The 13,230-nt window shown below is 41.7% G+C and overlaps 1 protein-coding gene across 2 annotated transcripts in view; it reads left to right on the top strand.

The window, feature by feature from the left end:
• Positions 1–13,230, top strand: part of cald1a (caldesmon 1a) — a 163,437-nt gene that overhangs the window by 539 nt on the left and 149,668 nt on the right. The window lies entirely within an intron of this gene.

The raw sequence follows: 13,230 nt of genomic DNA on the forward strand, positions 1-13,230 counted from the left end.
CACACGTGAGTGCACCTCATAGTGTCCAAAATATGGCCAACGTGTCAATATTTGTATAATAAAATGGAATTCATGGTCCCCTTAAGTAAACCGCAGCTCTGCTGAAACGATGAACTGAAACGTAGAATGAATGTTGAAATATCCTCGAAATGTGGTGAAATGTCTTCACCAACGGAGAATCTCCAGGTCGGGAGACGACCACTGTGCGACCCGAGCCATGCTTCCGTGCACAGAATGAGCAGAGTATCACATGTAATTTTAGATGTGAAATTAATTCCCACAAGTAGGCGGCGACATTGAAATTGGCGGTTCATTTTCAATGGAAATAAACGTCATGGAAAATATTGAATTATGGAACATTTTTAGAAGAGCCTACAGGTCCTGAATGAGCTGAACATGTTGATATTTGAATAGTTTGAAGCGGTTGAGAAATGTGGGAGTAGTCAGCAGACAAAAAAACGGCGGAATTTGAAATGTTGGAGTACAAAAATGTACTCCAAAATATATGTACAAATACTGTATATAACCATTACACAAGGACTCATGATTGAACCAGCAACAACCCCTGCTGGGAAACAACCCATCCATCCATTTTCTATACCGCTTCTCCTCTTTAGAGTCGCGGGGGCATTCTGGAGCCTATCCCAGCTGACTTCGGGCGACAGGTGACAGGCGAGGTACACTCTCACACACCCTCCAGGTACACCCTGGACTGGTCGCAGGGCACATATAGACAAACAACCATTCACACTCACATTCATACCTATGGACAATTTAGAGTCGCCAATTAACCTAACATGCATGGGTTTTTTTGGATGTGAGAGTGAGTACCCGGAGAAAACCCACGCACGGGGAGAACATGCAAACTCCACACAGAAATGCCCAGGGGAGAATCGAACCCAGGTCTTCCAGATCTACTGTGTTGGCCAACATGTTAACCACTAGACCACCGTGCGGCCCACCACCTCTACCTCCTGAGCCATATCATCTTGTAGATAGAACAAGCAGAATGTCACAGTAATGGTTTTCCACCAGTAGGGGGCGTCAAATAAATTGCCCATTCACTCCTACCGTCAGGCAGACGCTACAGGAGTTTGAAGTCCAGGACCACAAGGCTGGCAAACAGCTTTTACCCACAGGCCATCAGGCTCCTCAATGAAGCACTCGCACACGCCGCACGCAACACACGCACACACTCATAGCACTTTATTTATTTATTTTATTTATTTGTATTAATGTCTCTTCTGTTGTTGTTGCTTAATTTATTGGTATATATGTTTATGTGTTTATGTTTCTTATGTTCTTTTTCTTTCATTTGTTTTCTTTCTTTTCTTGGGAGAATGAACAGAATAAGATTTTCATTGCATGGTATAACTGCTGTTGTACTATGCACATGACAATAAAACTCTCTTGAATCTTGAATCTTGAATCTTGAATTTTAAACGGGAAAATCATCACAGAATATGTGAAATTACACTAAATATGGGATTAAAACAAATGTAAAGTCCTGATAGATGAACGAGCTGAACATTTGGATGATGGAAGGTTTTGAAGAGGTTGAGAATTGTAGTTAGTGAACAAAAACACAGAAGAATTGGTAAGGAATCTAAAAATGGAAACAGATTGTTGAAGTGTAAACATATGTTGAACGATTTAGCCATCGGGTTGGGAGACGACCAATCTACCACCTGAGTCATGTCGCCCTGTAGAATAAATAAGTGGAATGTCGCAGTAATGGAAAATGGAAAATGATTTTCCACCAGTGGGGGGTGCCAAATAAATTGCCCATTCAATTTCATTGGGAAAATTGTCATAGAAAATCTGAAATTACAATAAATGTGGGATTTTTTTTTTAGAAGTCTCGATTAATAGCGTGTGTGTCCTGTGTCCTGAATGAGCCGAACATTTTGACGTTGGATTGGTTTGAATGCGGGAGGAGTTAGCGAAGAACAAAATGAGGCGGAAGAAGAAGAAGTAGAAGAAGAAGTATATGAAAAATGCATTCACACAATTACCCTGCTACACGCTATCAGTGTTGCGTGGTTTTCAGTGGATAGTGAATCTCTGCTAATATACGCGGTGCACACTGACTACTGAAGACTGTCATGTGGCTGATGTACCTAATGTATTGCCCAGTGACATTTCTCATGCAGACTATCACAGCTCTTACTTTCTCTCGATGCAACATGAAATGTTGTCATGATATTCAGATCCTATTTGAATGTGTTAATACATTAGACAGACTATTTTTATTTTCCCTAGACAGTTTGAGGGTTTTTTTGGGTCTCCAGTGACGTTCGCTGGCTCTTTTCACTCAAATCTCCAGAGAATGACAGCAGATGATGTGTTTCTACATGCACTTTCCCGTTAGATTTGAAGGTTCTTTTAATAAGAATTGCAGCCTCTATCAAACGGATTATTTTTAGGTGACACCTTTTGTAGTGTTCCCCTTCAGAGTGCAGCTTTTGTGTCTGTCAAAGATACAATTGAGGATATGTAATGTTACATTATGCAGAATAAGACATTGTTTGACATAAGCGGAACGTTTGAAGCAACGCTGCACTTTAACCCGCAATATAGTAGTACACATAGTAGTACACATTCTTGTATGTGATTTATGACCAATGTTGGGCAAATTACATTTAAAGTGTAATTATTTAAAGTTCTAATTGAATTGGTAACAGAATTAGTTACCAGAGAAAGTAATGATTGTGATACTTTTTCAAAAAAATGTTCAAATAGGTAAGAGAATTTGGATTTAGCTCTGTAGTGGTGTCCCATTAAGAGATGTTGCTTGAGATTAGGGCTGAGGGCTGATCTTGACACTTACGATTCTCTACCAAAACATTAAGAGGTGGTGTTTTCCTGAGCATGAGCAGCCACAACTCTCGTTGACTAGCTGTTTAGCTTCCTGTGTAGTGGTGGTGAACAAGTGACACTCCGATTATCAACTCATTCAATACCAAAGACGTTTTTATACGCCCTGTCCATGATACGCCCGATCCCAAAAGCGTATGTATATGTCTATTACGGTTTTTTTTGGGCGAGAGGCAAAAAGAGGTAATGACAAAACTGCACACTTTTCGAATGTCACTCTTGGAGCAGTTTTAAGCCATAAAAACAAGGTGGCAGAAGTGCATTTGATAAGCGCTTGGCATGTGAATTTGAATGAAAAATAACATACGTGACAGCAAGGAGGAAGTGGAAGAACATGAAGGAGTGTCGCGTGCAGAAGGTTACGCACTGTAGGGAAATTTGAACGCATGCACACACGTGTGCGTGGACGTGTGCGTGCGTGCACATACAGTTCAGTTCCAAATGTGAAAATAGTAAATAGATCGTGTTGTATTTGGAAACAAATTTTTATTTTGATGTAAATTTTTTTTTTTTTGTATTTTATTGCAGGTTTGAATTATCTCACACAGGAATGATAACCCCGAGCACGAGCTGCCGATATCACTTCCCCTCCGCCCCCTCCAATCAGCACATTTACAGAAACACACGACCACGAGTCTTAACCCTTTAAGCACCAAAGTTGTAAAATTGCGACAAGCAGCATTGCTTAACAAGCCATTTCTGCAAATGTGGTGCCTCATGTAGTTAACACTTTACACCAGGAGATGGTGGATGTCTGTAACTTCAATCTGAGGAACCTTTGTGGGCGAAGTTTAGGAGGTTATAGACTTTGAACCAACTTGTTTGTGCGGCAGCGAGTCTGCTCGGCACAGTCCACACGGCGCACATACTTGAGTCTATGCTAATGGTGAGGGGGGTAGCCGGAATGTAAAAAAATACGAACTAGCGCCATACGCTGTACTATCCACGGGAGACGCCTCGCCAGAAAATGCACTGCTAATAGATCGACATGAGACAGAATACAATGACCTGGATGAATGAGAATATTCATAGGCATGATAGATAGATAGAGAGATAGATAGATCTAGATATCTAGCTCTGTAATAGTAGCGGTAAAAATAGGCAGCAGTGGTGTTCAAGATCCCTCTCTAAATGATGACGATGACAGCTGGGTTTGCATGAGAGACGAGGAAGAGTATCACAAGTGCATCAGACATTTTGATGAGCCTGTTGATGAGCCGGTATCGTGGAGACAGGGATCTGACACATTCTAAGCCTGGTGACGTCATAATATGCAAATAATTAGATGAGTAAATTTACTCCCATCTTGAACTTTGGGTCATACTGATGATTTTTGTCATTTACAGTACAGTATGCCTTTATCTCTAACCATTTTCAAACTACAACCTTTTGAAATAGTAAAAACTGAAAAAACGTCTGGCGTCTAAAGGGTTAAATGGCTTATTTACTCTCATTATGTCTACTATATTGGATAATACAAGTGTAAAAGCGACTATAGGGGTGTTATTTCATGTGTAGAGGGCTCTAATAATGTTTAAAAAATCCTATTTAGAAGGTTGTAAACAGGTTTTATTTGCTCTAACTACGAAAATATTCAGTTATAAATAAGGACTCCTACTTTGCGAAAATTGGGTGTGGAACCAATTAACCACAATAAACGAGGGATTACTGTATACCAAATTGGTAATTAACGAAACGTGGCAGGTGGCGATTTCTGTCTCTGGCCGTTCAATGGCGCACATGCGGTGTGGAAAAAGACTGCATTGCACAAAACCTGAAATAAATCAAACTATGTCTGTTAACAGAGGTTGGATGTGCATGCCCAAGCAAAGTGTGTTTCTTCTTCTGCACCTGCTCTTGGCATGATGTCAGCCGGAGTAGCGTAGTGCGGCTCCCTGCTGTATATCCACCTACTCAACTTTTCAAGAATACACAGCAGATTCACAAGTCGCAGAAACCCGAGGTGGTACTCTTGTTGGAAAAAGGCAATCTTCACTGCCGATAATTCATAAAGGATTAAGTGAAGACATTTTATCTGGAACAACTTAGCTTTTTCAACAATTTCAGATTTCACGTTGATAAGCTTTTCATTTTAGGTTGTATTCACTGACCCGGTGAATGATTTCTTTCAGCGTGCTTGTGTTTTATTGTTTAATCATCATTTTTATTGCATCCAGGTGTCGTTGTTGCTTGGGGACTTAATTGTTTTATGATGACTCGTAAATTCATATTTCCTATGACCTTTGACAGGTGGCCATAAATCTTATCTTGACTAAACTCCCATTCCATTTCTCTCTACCAGTACTGATAGAAATCCAAAGACAATAAAAACACATGTACCTATATAGTGGAGAAATAGGGCGGTGATGGCTGATTCAGCATTTTTCCCCCCTATAAGTTGACCGTGGAGACTTCACAGCTCATGAAGCAAGTCAAGGGTGCAGTCAACTCACCATAAAACCGCTCCAATAGACTCCCCAGTCACAGGGGAAGCCTGCATTGTTCCCGGGCAAAAACAGAAAATTGGCCCTCCATGAAAAACATGCGTTAAATTTAATGCTATAAAACATTATTTTGAGGCGGGAGGGGGTGGACGTCTCTCTGAAAAAGGCCTGAGGTGTTTACAGTGTGAATGATGTCCTCGCCCGCGCTTGTTTATTGCAGAGTTTGGGGAATATTCCGAAGGCGTTTCATGGTGACATTTTGTGATGTGTTCCGCTGACGGAGAAAAGGCCAGGGAGGGCAGCACAATTTATTGACTGAATTTCACACTTATAAATGGCTCTTTTACAAGTGACATAAAGAAAATGATATGTCCTCCTGCTGAGTCTCATGCGCACATCCGCGAGTTTGTTTCCGTGCACCAGCTGCAGTCACGGCACTTATAGTGAGTAACGCCTCGCTCAATAGACCATAACTTGGCTTCTGATGAAGATGGTGCGGAGAATTGAAGATTAAGGGGGAGTATTTTTAGTTCCTGAAGCTTTTCTTGATGTAGCACAGCGCTGTGTTCACCTTCATTGTCTCGGACAGCTTGCAGGAAGATCTTAAAATTAATGCTCATCTCGGAGATGAGCCACTTGCAAAGGGGCCGCTGTCTATTCTAAACGGTACACATGCTCTCCAAAATCACCCTCAGGCTTTAGTCTGTCGACAAACTGCCGCAAATCTATGTTGCACAAAAGAACCTGTTTAAATAATAGTACAAAATACTATTTTAAATAAGTCTCAGACGTCCTTGAGTAGTGTATTGCCCAAAATCTACCCTTGCGTGAATGTAGCTTTAATGCTAATGGGCTGTGTTTTTCTCCAAGAAGCGCTATTGTGTGCTTTTTACACCTTTTACATACGTATCCCCTGTAATGCTACACTTGCTAAACGTAATAGATGCCATAAATCACATACAACAACATAACATTAAGCAGTGGTCAACAAACGCTAGCAACACTAGCATAGCTATGTGAGCTACAGTGCTAACATTAGACTCAAATTTTAACAGCAACATCATGCTAGGAAACACAAAATGATCAAACCTTCAGCTCCCATGTCTGTAGCTGACTGAGTGATAGTAGAGCGCCAGAAGTCTTTTTAAGATGTGTAGCGAAGCCTGCTTTTTATATGAAATGGTGGGGCGTATACACGGGGCAGGCTCAACTAGTTCGGGGCGGCTCGGAGGCTGTATCACGTCCATGAGCAAGGAGGGTTCTTCTTTCATGAGGTCATGAAAACCTTAAAGCAAGGGTGTCCAAAATTTTTCCACCGAAGGCCACATACTGAAAATCTTAAGGATGTGGGAGTCCAAGTTCATATTTTTATGTATTTTTTTCAGGGGTGCATGATAATTACATGATATCAGCGTCTGTGTAGGCTCTCAGTCGTACAGGAGTTGTCCATCGAGGAAAAGGCTTCTTGAGACGTCATCTGTACTTCTGTGTAGAAGGTGTCGGACGTTTCGCTCCTCATCCGAAGAGCTTCGTCAGCAAACTAATAAGTGCTGGTAGCTTAGGCCTTAAATACAGTAAGAGTGGGCGGAATTGGTGTGCCAGCACCCTCCTCCTATTGGTTCGTTACACTAAGCCTGGGCGGAGCAGTGGTATAATCCTATCCTGTTATTCACACCTACGATAAAAGGGAAGTGTCGCTCCCTGAATTGGGTATGAACGACTCTGATACTGGCTTGTTAGCATCTATTGTTCTGGCTATTCTATTCCATCCACTGTAAAGATGAGGAATGCAAAGAGCACTACATTGGGGAAACTAAGCAAATGCTCCAAAAAAGGCTTTATCAACATCGCAGGGACAATGCTAGTGGTCCTCAATCAGCAGTACATCTACACCTGAAAGCTACCAATCACTCTTTTCAGGACAGCGAGGTAAAGATTTTGGCCAAAGAAAACAGATGGTTTGAAAGAGGAGTAAAGGAAGCTATTTTTGTCAAACAACAGAACCCATCATTGAATCGGAATGGTGGTTTGAGGTTTAATTTGGACCCTGTGTTCAGCAGGTTACTGAGACCAAAACCCACAGCTCTTAGTCTTGCAAATGAGGTGAAGGCAGGGCCGAGCCAGAACAATAGATGCTAACAAGCCAGTATCAGAGTCGTTCATACCCAATTCAGGGAGCGACACTTCCCTTTTATCGTAGGTGTGAATAACAGGATAGGATTATACCACTGCTCCGCCCAGGCTTAGTGTAACGAACCAATAGGAGGAGGGTGTTGGCACACCAATTCCGCCCACTCTTACTGTATTTAAGGCCTAAGCTACCAGCACTTATTTGTTTGCTGACGAAGCTCTTCGGATGAGGAGCGAAACGTCCGACACCTTCTACACAGAAGTACAGATGACGTCTCAAGAAGCCTTTTCCTCGATACATGATATCAGGGAATTATGACATCATACCAATAAATCCGATAACATTAATCATAGCTCTGATAACCAATAATAATAAAAAAAAAAAAATGCTCCAATGAGGCGGGATTACCCGTCCTGTGCGGGTGAGCAAGTCAAGCGCGCCTTTTTACTCCTGCCTGTGGCATTAGCAGCCTGTCATAACTTCCCTTGAGCTCACGTGGAAACAAACATTCACTTTCATAGGAAGACATTTCGTGTGCTAGTTGCATCAAATGCTCCACGATGAAGGGAAAAACAAACCACCGAGGACATAAAAAACCTTATCAGCCACCTGAAACGTCAGCTTAGCTGCGACGCATGGGGCATGTTGTGCCACGGAGTTTGAAAAGTGCAAAAAGGATTGCCAGAGACCTCCTTGGCCTCACACCGGGTGCTCGGAGCGTGTGCCCGAATATAGTGCACCTTGCTGGGCTACAGCAGGTGGCTCCTTCTGCTCTATACTCCACTTCTCCTGATAGTAGTGATGTGGTGGTAGTAATGTCATGATATTTGATTATGACAAATCAACAGGTATAGGCGGTCAAATCCAACTTTGTTTGAGTCCTTCTTATCTCCTGATGTGCACAAAATACTGTTAAGTCAAAATTTTAAAAAGTAGATTAAAAAAAGGTCTTGAGAAGTAGAGCATTTTCAGTATCGGTTTGAAAAAGAAGATTTTGTGCATCATGTTAAAAGGCTAAAACAAAGTTGTATACATTTCAAGACAAAGCATTGTGTTATTATTAGGTTGTTTCAGCATTTCAGCTTCCTTCCAGCTCATTTTTTTTGGGGTGTGGGGGTTTATTTTATTTTTGCAATGTGCCACGGGCCAATATAAACCACGCTGTGGGCCACAAATGGCCCACGGGCCACAACTTGGACACCCCTGCCTTAAAGCAAGCATTTGTGCTCCTCTTCTCACCAACATGGAGCAAACGAGTGAGGGAGATGAAAGATTTTTCTCCCGTTTGGTGCTCATAAACAGACTCTCGGGACGCATAATACTGTTGCAACATCACTTAAAAGTCTATTTTGCATAATAGGGCGCCTTTAAAAGTCTATAAACTATTCTAAATTGTAAATATTTTTGTAGAACAATAGTAGGATGTGGCAAGGGGAACGGCTTTCTCATGTTTAAGCAGCAGTTTCTTAGTGCAATGTAACCCCCCCCCCCAAAAAAAAAAAATCAGGAAAAGTGGCAACATTGTTACTCATTAAGTCAGCTGTTGCAGTGCAAACTCAATAAAACTTTGGCTTCCCTCCCGTTATTGTGCTCTAACTACAGCACTGGTGAAAGTATGATAAATTACCTCTAAGGTGAGTGCACCCCTCACATTTCAGAAAGCATCTTCTCAAGGTGCAATACTCTAGATTAGATATACTTTAAGAGTAGTCCGTGTACTGCTTCCATAGCAGTATCATTTTACTATCCAGTGAAAGTGACTCAACACACAGCCCTAAATAGTCGTTGACATACAGTAGCTGGAAACACAAGCGAGTAGCAAGATCATTGGTAATTGGTTGATGGTGACGGCATTGAGTGAAAAAGTGCGTATAGTGTGTATAGATATACTGTATATATATACTGTATAAAATTTAAAAAATACTATATACAATATATGTAATATAGATATGTACTGTAAAATGCTTAACATTTTTCATCAACTTAATTGACCATTTGCATTTATGTACATATAATAGCATAACAGAGAAGTGTGGCTTGACAAGATCGCAGGCATTAATTACGCTCAAAGTTTTAACGTAATTAATGAAATGTATTAGTTACCACTGTCATGGCGCTATTTCTGACAGCCCTAGTAAATATGTAAATGTAGTTGTTTTTTTTTCCACGGGAAACATATCTGATTACTATGACTTAGTAACAATTTATAGAAACGTGATGACACACATGTACCATAGTACACGCACCATAGTTGCGTGCTGTAAGACGCAAAATTTGTTTGGTGTGTCAAAAAAGAACATTTTTATAGGCGTATAAAGTACAGTTTTTCCGTGTTTGCTGGTGGTCCCGAAACCTAACCCCTCGGAAAATCGTGATCTACTGTATACAAGCTGTACGCTGACTACTCTATAGTGCTGTCCCTTGCCGTAATCCGAGTGTACATAGTTAAGGATGGTACCCACCATTCCCATTTGCCTTTAAGGTGCTCAGCTCTGATTTCAAATCTATTTGCAGCCAATGACACCCACGACAACAGCCGTGACGTCAAACGTTCGCCCTCGAGGGTGCTTCTTTAAAAATAGTGTGCAGACAGCCTCTGCGTTGGTTTAACACTGAAAAGTCACATATTGCCTGTGCATGTTCTTATACACTGTACTGTATATATTAAAACACGCTCATTTGTTTTTCATGTCTGATCCAATTAGTCATGCTGGCCTCATCATACTATGTTTTTATTCTTCATAATTTGCAACATATGTCTTTTAAAAACAATATCCCCCCCGAGCCTGCAAACAGCAGGCGCTGTACGAGCTCATGCATTATTTGTTTCACGCTGAGAAAGATAAAAATCACCCGATGTAAATGTTATGAGCTGTGTTTGTTAAAAATAGGCCAATTTAGCACGCATTGCAATTAAACAGACATTTGCTTTGTACTCTGCCACGCAAGTGTACAAATGATTTCATGATGCAACAGTGAGTTATGACGGGATGACCGACTGTACTTGGAAAGGCAAGCTTTGCAGTCACGACAGGTGCCGCCCATGCGCCTCATGATGGAAAATGAGCCCAAAAATGCTGTAAACAACCTGAGTTTAAAACGTGAAAGAGCTCATTTAATTATGAGGTCCATTTCTCTGCACAGTGGCTGTTCGTCCCCCTTGGTTACGGTTGCCATGCCCTTCAAGTCGGCGGCCACGTGACTACTTTTGCTGGCAGAATGAATGTGATGTGTCAGTCAGTACGACGCATCCTTGGTTTGGTGTGCGGGAGCACATTTTGCTCTTTTTGGAGATGAGACCACCAGAGAGCACTAGGCTTACACGGCTTACACGGCTGCACTTGTCAGGGGTCAGGGGAGTGCTAGAGGAAAGGTCATGGCTGAGAGCGTTCAGCTCCATTGATTTTGTCCTAATTTACCAACATCAGCGTGCTGTCAAGAGGTGTCACTCACGCAGAGAGCAAAGAGTGACATCATTGCCTCGTTATCTACCACTGTGGTCCCCGACCTTTTTTAATCCGCGGACCGGTTCGCGTTCCAACAAACCTCCGGCATGACTTAACTTGACATCAGGGAAATGCGAGCATTAGCACTCAACACACGCATGATAGCGTCATCAAAAGCTCCTTCTGGGGAAGAAACCTTGAACAGAACCCAGGCTTTGTTGGGTGGCCATCTGTCTCGACCAGTTGGGTTGACATTTACTACGTTCACATGCAGTCAAATAACCCCCTCATAACCGGAATATTAGCAATAACCCGGTTGCGCACGGCCATGTAAACACCAATAACCCTTTTGAAAAACCAGAATATACTCATATTCCGTTTTTTAAAAACCTGAATATTACCCCTGGGTTACTCCTTTTGTAACTCGAAAATCGGGTCATGTATACGCCTATCGGGATATCCCGATCAAAGGGAACATTAATTTGTGTTCTGCGCATGTTCTATTCTATTGGCAGGAACTACTTGTAAACATGACGGCACACAAAACCCCACACTTTTGGAGCAAGGGGGAAACAAGCCACCTCATTAGTGGGGTGAAAGACAGGAACATGATGTCTTTTATTGATGGTACAAAGCACCGCAATAGCCAAATCTATCAGAAGATGAGCAAGCAGTTACGCGAAGCAGGGTTTGTATGAAGTGTCCGAGGGGGGCTTTGGGGTTATATAGCATGGATATGGATGGATCAGCTCCGGCTCCATTTCCTATTTCTTCACGTTCTCGCCTTCCATTTATGAGGAAAGTGAGACAGAATAGTGTCAAGTACTGGTGGTGGGTCAGTACCAGCACCAAAACGCAAACAAAGACGTTCACTGCCCGTCGTGCCGGTGTTGTTGTTTTTGGATACAGGAAGAAGAAGTGGAAATGACGCACATTCCGTCATGACCTCTTCTGTGCGTCGAGACGTTGTCCGTGCGGGTTGTTTTTTTTTTCATTTCACGCATGTAGTAAACGGGTTATACCGAATGTTTAAGAATGTGGACCGGAATATGGACCTTAACCTGAATATTGACTACGTTTACATGCAGTTTACATGCGCATGTTCAGTTAGAACAACAAATGAATGTTCCTTTCCATCGGGATATCCCGATAGGCGTATACATGACCCAATTTTCGGGTTAGAAAAGGAGTAACCCATTGGTAATATTCTGGTTTTTCAAAAGGGTTATTGGTGTTTACATGGCCGTGCGCAACCGGGTTATTGCTAGTATTGTGGTTATGATAGGCTTATTTGACTGCATGTAAACGTACGCATAATAGAGAAACAAAGTAAAGGGACGGAGAGTAGATAGAGAGCGAGAATAGGAAAAATGAGTTTAGTGAGCGGAGGGACGAGAGAACAACAACAGTTGTATCAACTACAGTACTAATCCCATGATGACAGCAACGATGGTAATGGTCGGCTTACTTGGGTGATGGCTGTGGCAGGACGTCCGGACCTTGGGTCATCTTCAAGACTCTCTCTACTCCTCTTGAATTCAGCTACCCACCTTTGCGCAGATGATAAAGCTGGAGCGTACCCTAATGTACAATCTACAATATGCCAGCATGAATGTCCTTTTCCTGCAGACACAGCAGAACCTTTTGTTTCGGTTTTTGATGATAATGATTGCCAAATATATGTCTTGGTTTTCAGTTTCTGTTATCGTACGGCGAAACAGCGCCCAAAGAAAGCATCCACGCGTTGGTGACTCAGTCTCTGAGAAGAATGGATAGTGGTTCTTTTAGAGTTGGAACACTATTGACAGATTCCGGCCAGGGAATTCTTTAATCATCGTTGTTCTGTGTGTGTGTGGTTTATGTATTGATAGAACGGACATAAAACGATAAACAACTCTGTTTCTGTCTTCTTTTTTCATCTTACTATAACATTCTTTATATTTTTAATAGTTGTTAATATTTTTGGATGTCTGGGAAAGATGATTGGATTTCCATTATTTCCAATGGAAAAAGTCGCTTCAGTTTTAGTACGTTGCGGTTTTCGTTCAATCTTTCTAGATTGTACTGTATGTGATAACACCACTTTGCCAAATTTCCTTGTTCTGGAGTCCTGAAAGTCCTGAGTTATTTATCCAACGTAGGTTTATCTGAAAGAAAACCACGCAGTTGCTGCTGGGAAAGATTGAATTTAACGCTTGCCAAGTTTCCTTGCTGTTGCCTATGAACTTTTGAGCCCACTTTCCATTTTGCGTGCCATCACCTATATTATTTGATGTATGTTCAAAACATACGTAGAATTTCTATGTGAGTGAGTGACTTTAAGGACTAAATT

Source organism: Dunckerocampus dactyliophorus, chromosome 15 (assembly GCF_027744805.1).
Source record: "Dunckerocampus dactyliophorus isolate RoL2022-P2 chromosome 15, RoL_Ddac_1.1, whole genome shotgun sequence".
Taxonomy (NCBI): Eukaryota; Metazoa; Chordata; class Actinopteri; order Syngnathiformes; family Syngnathidae; genus Dunckerocampus; species Dunckerocampus dactyliophorus.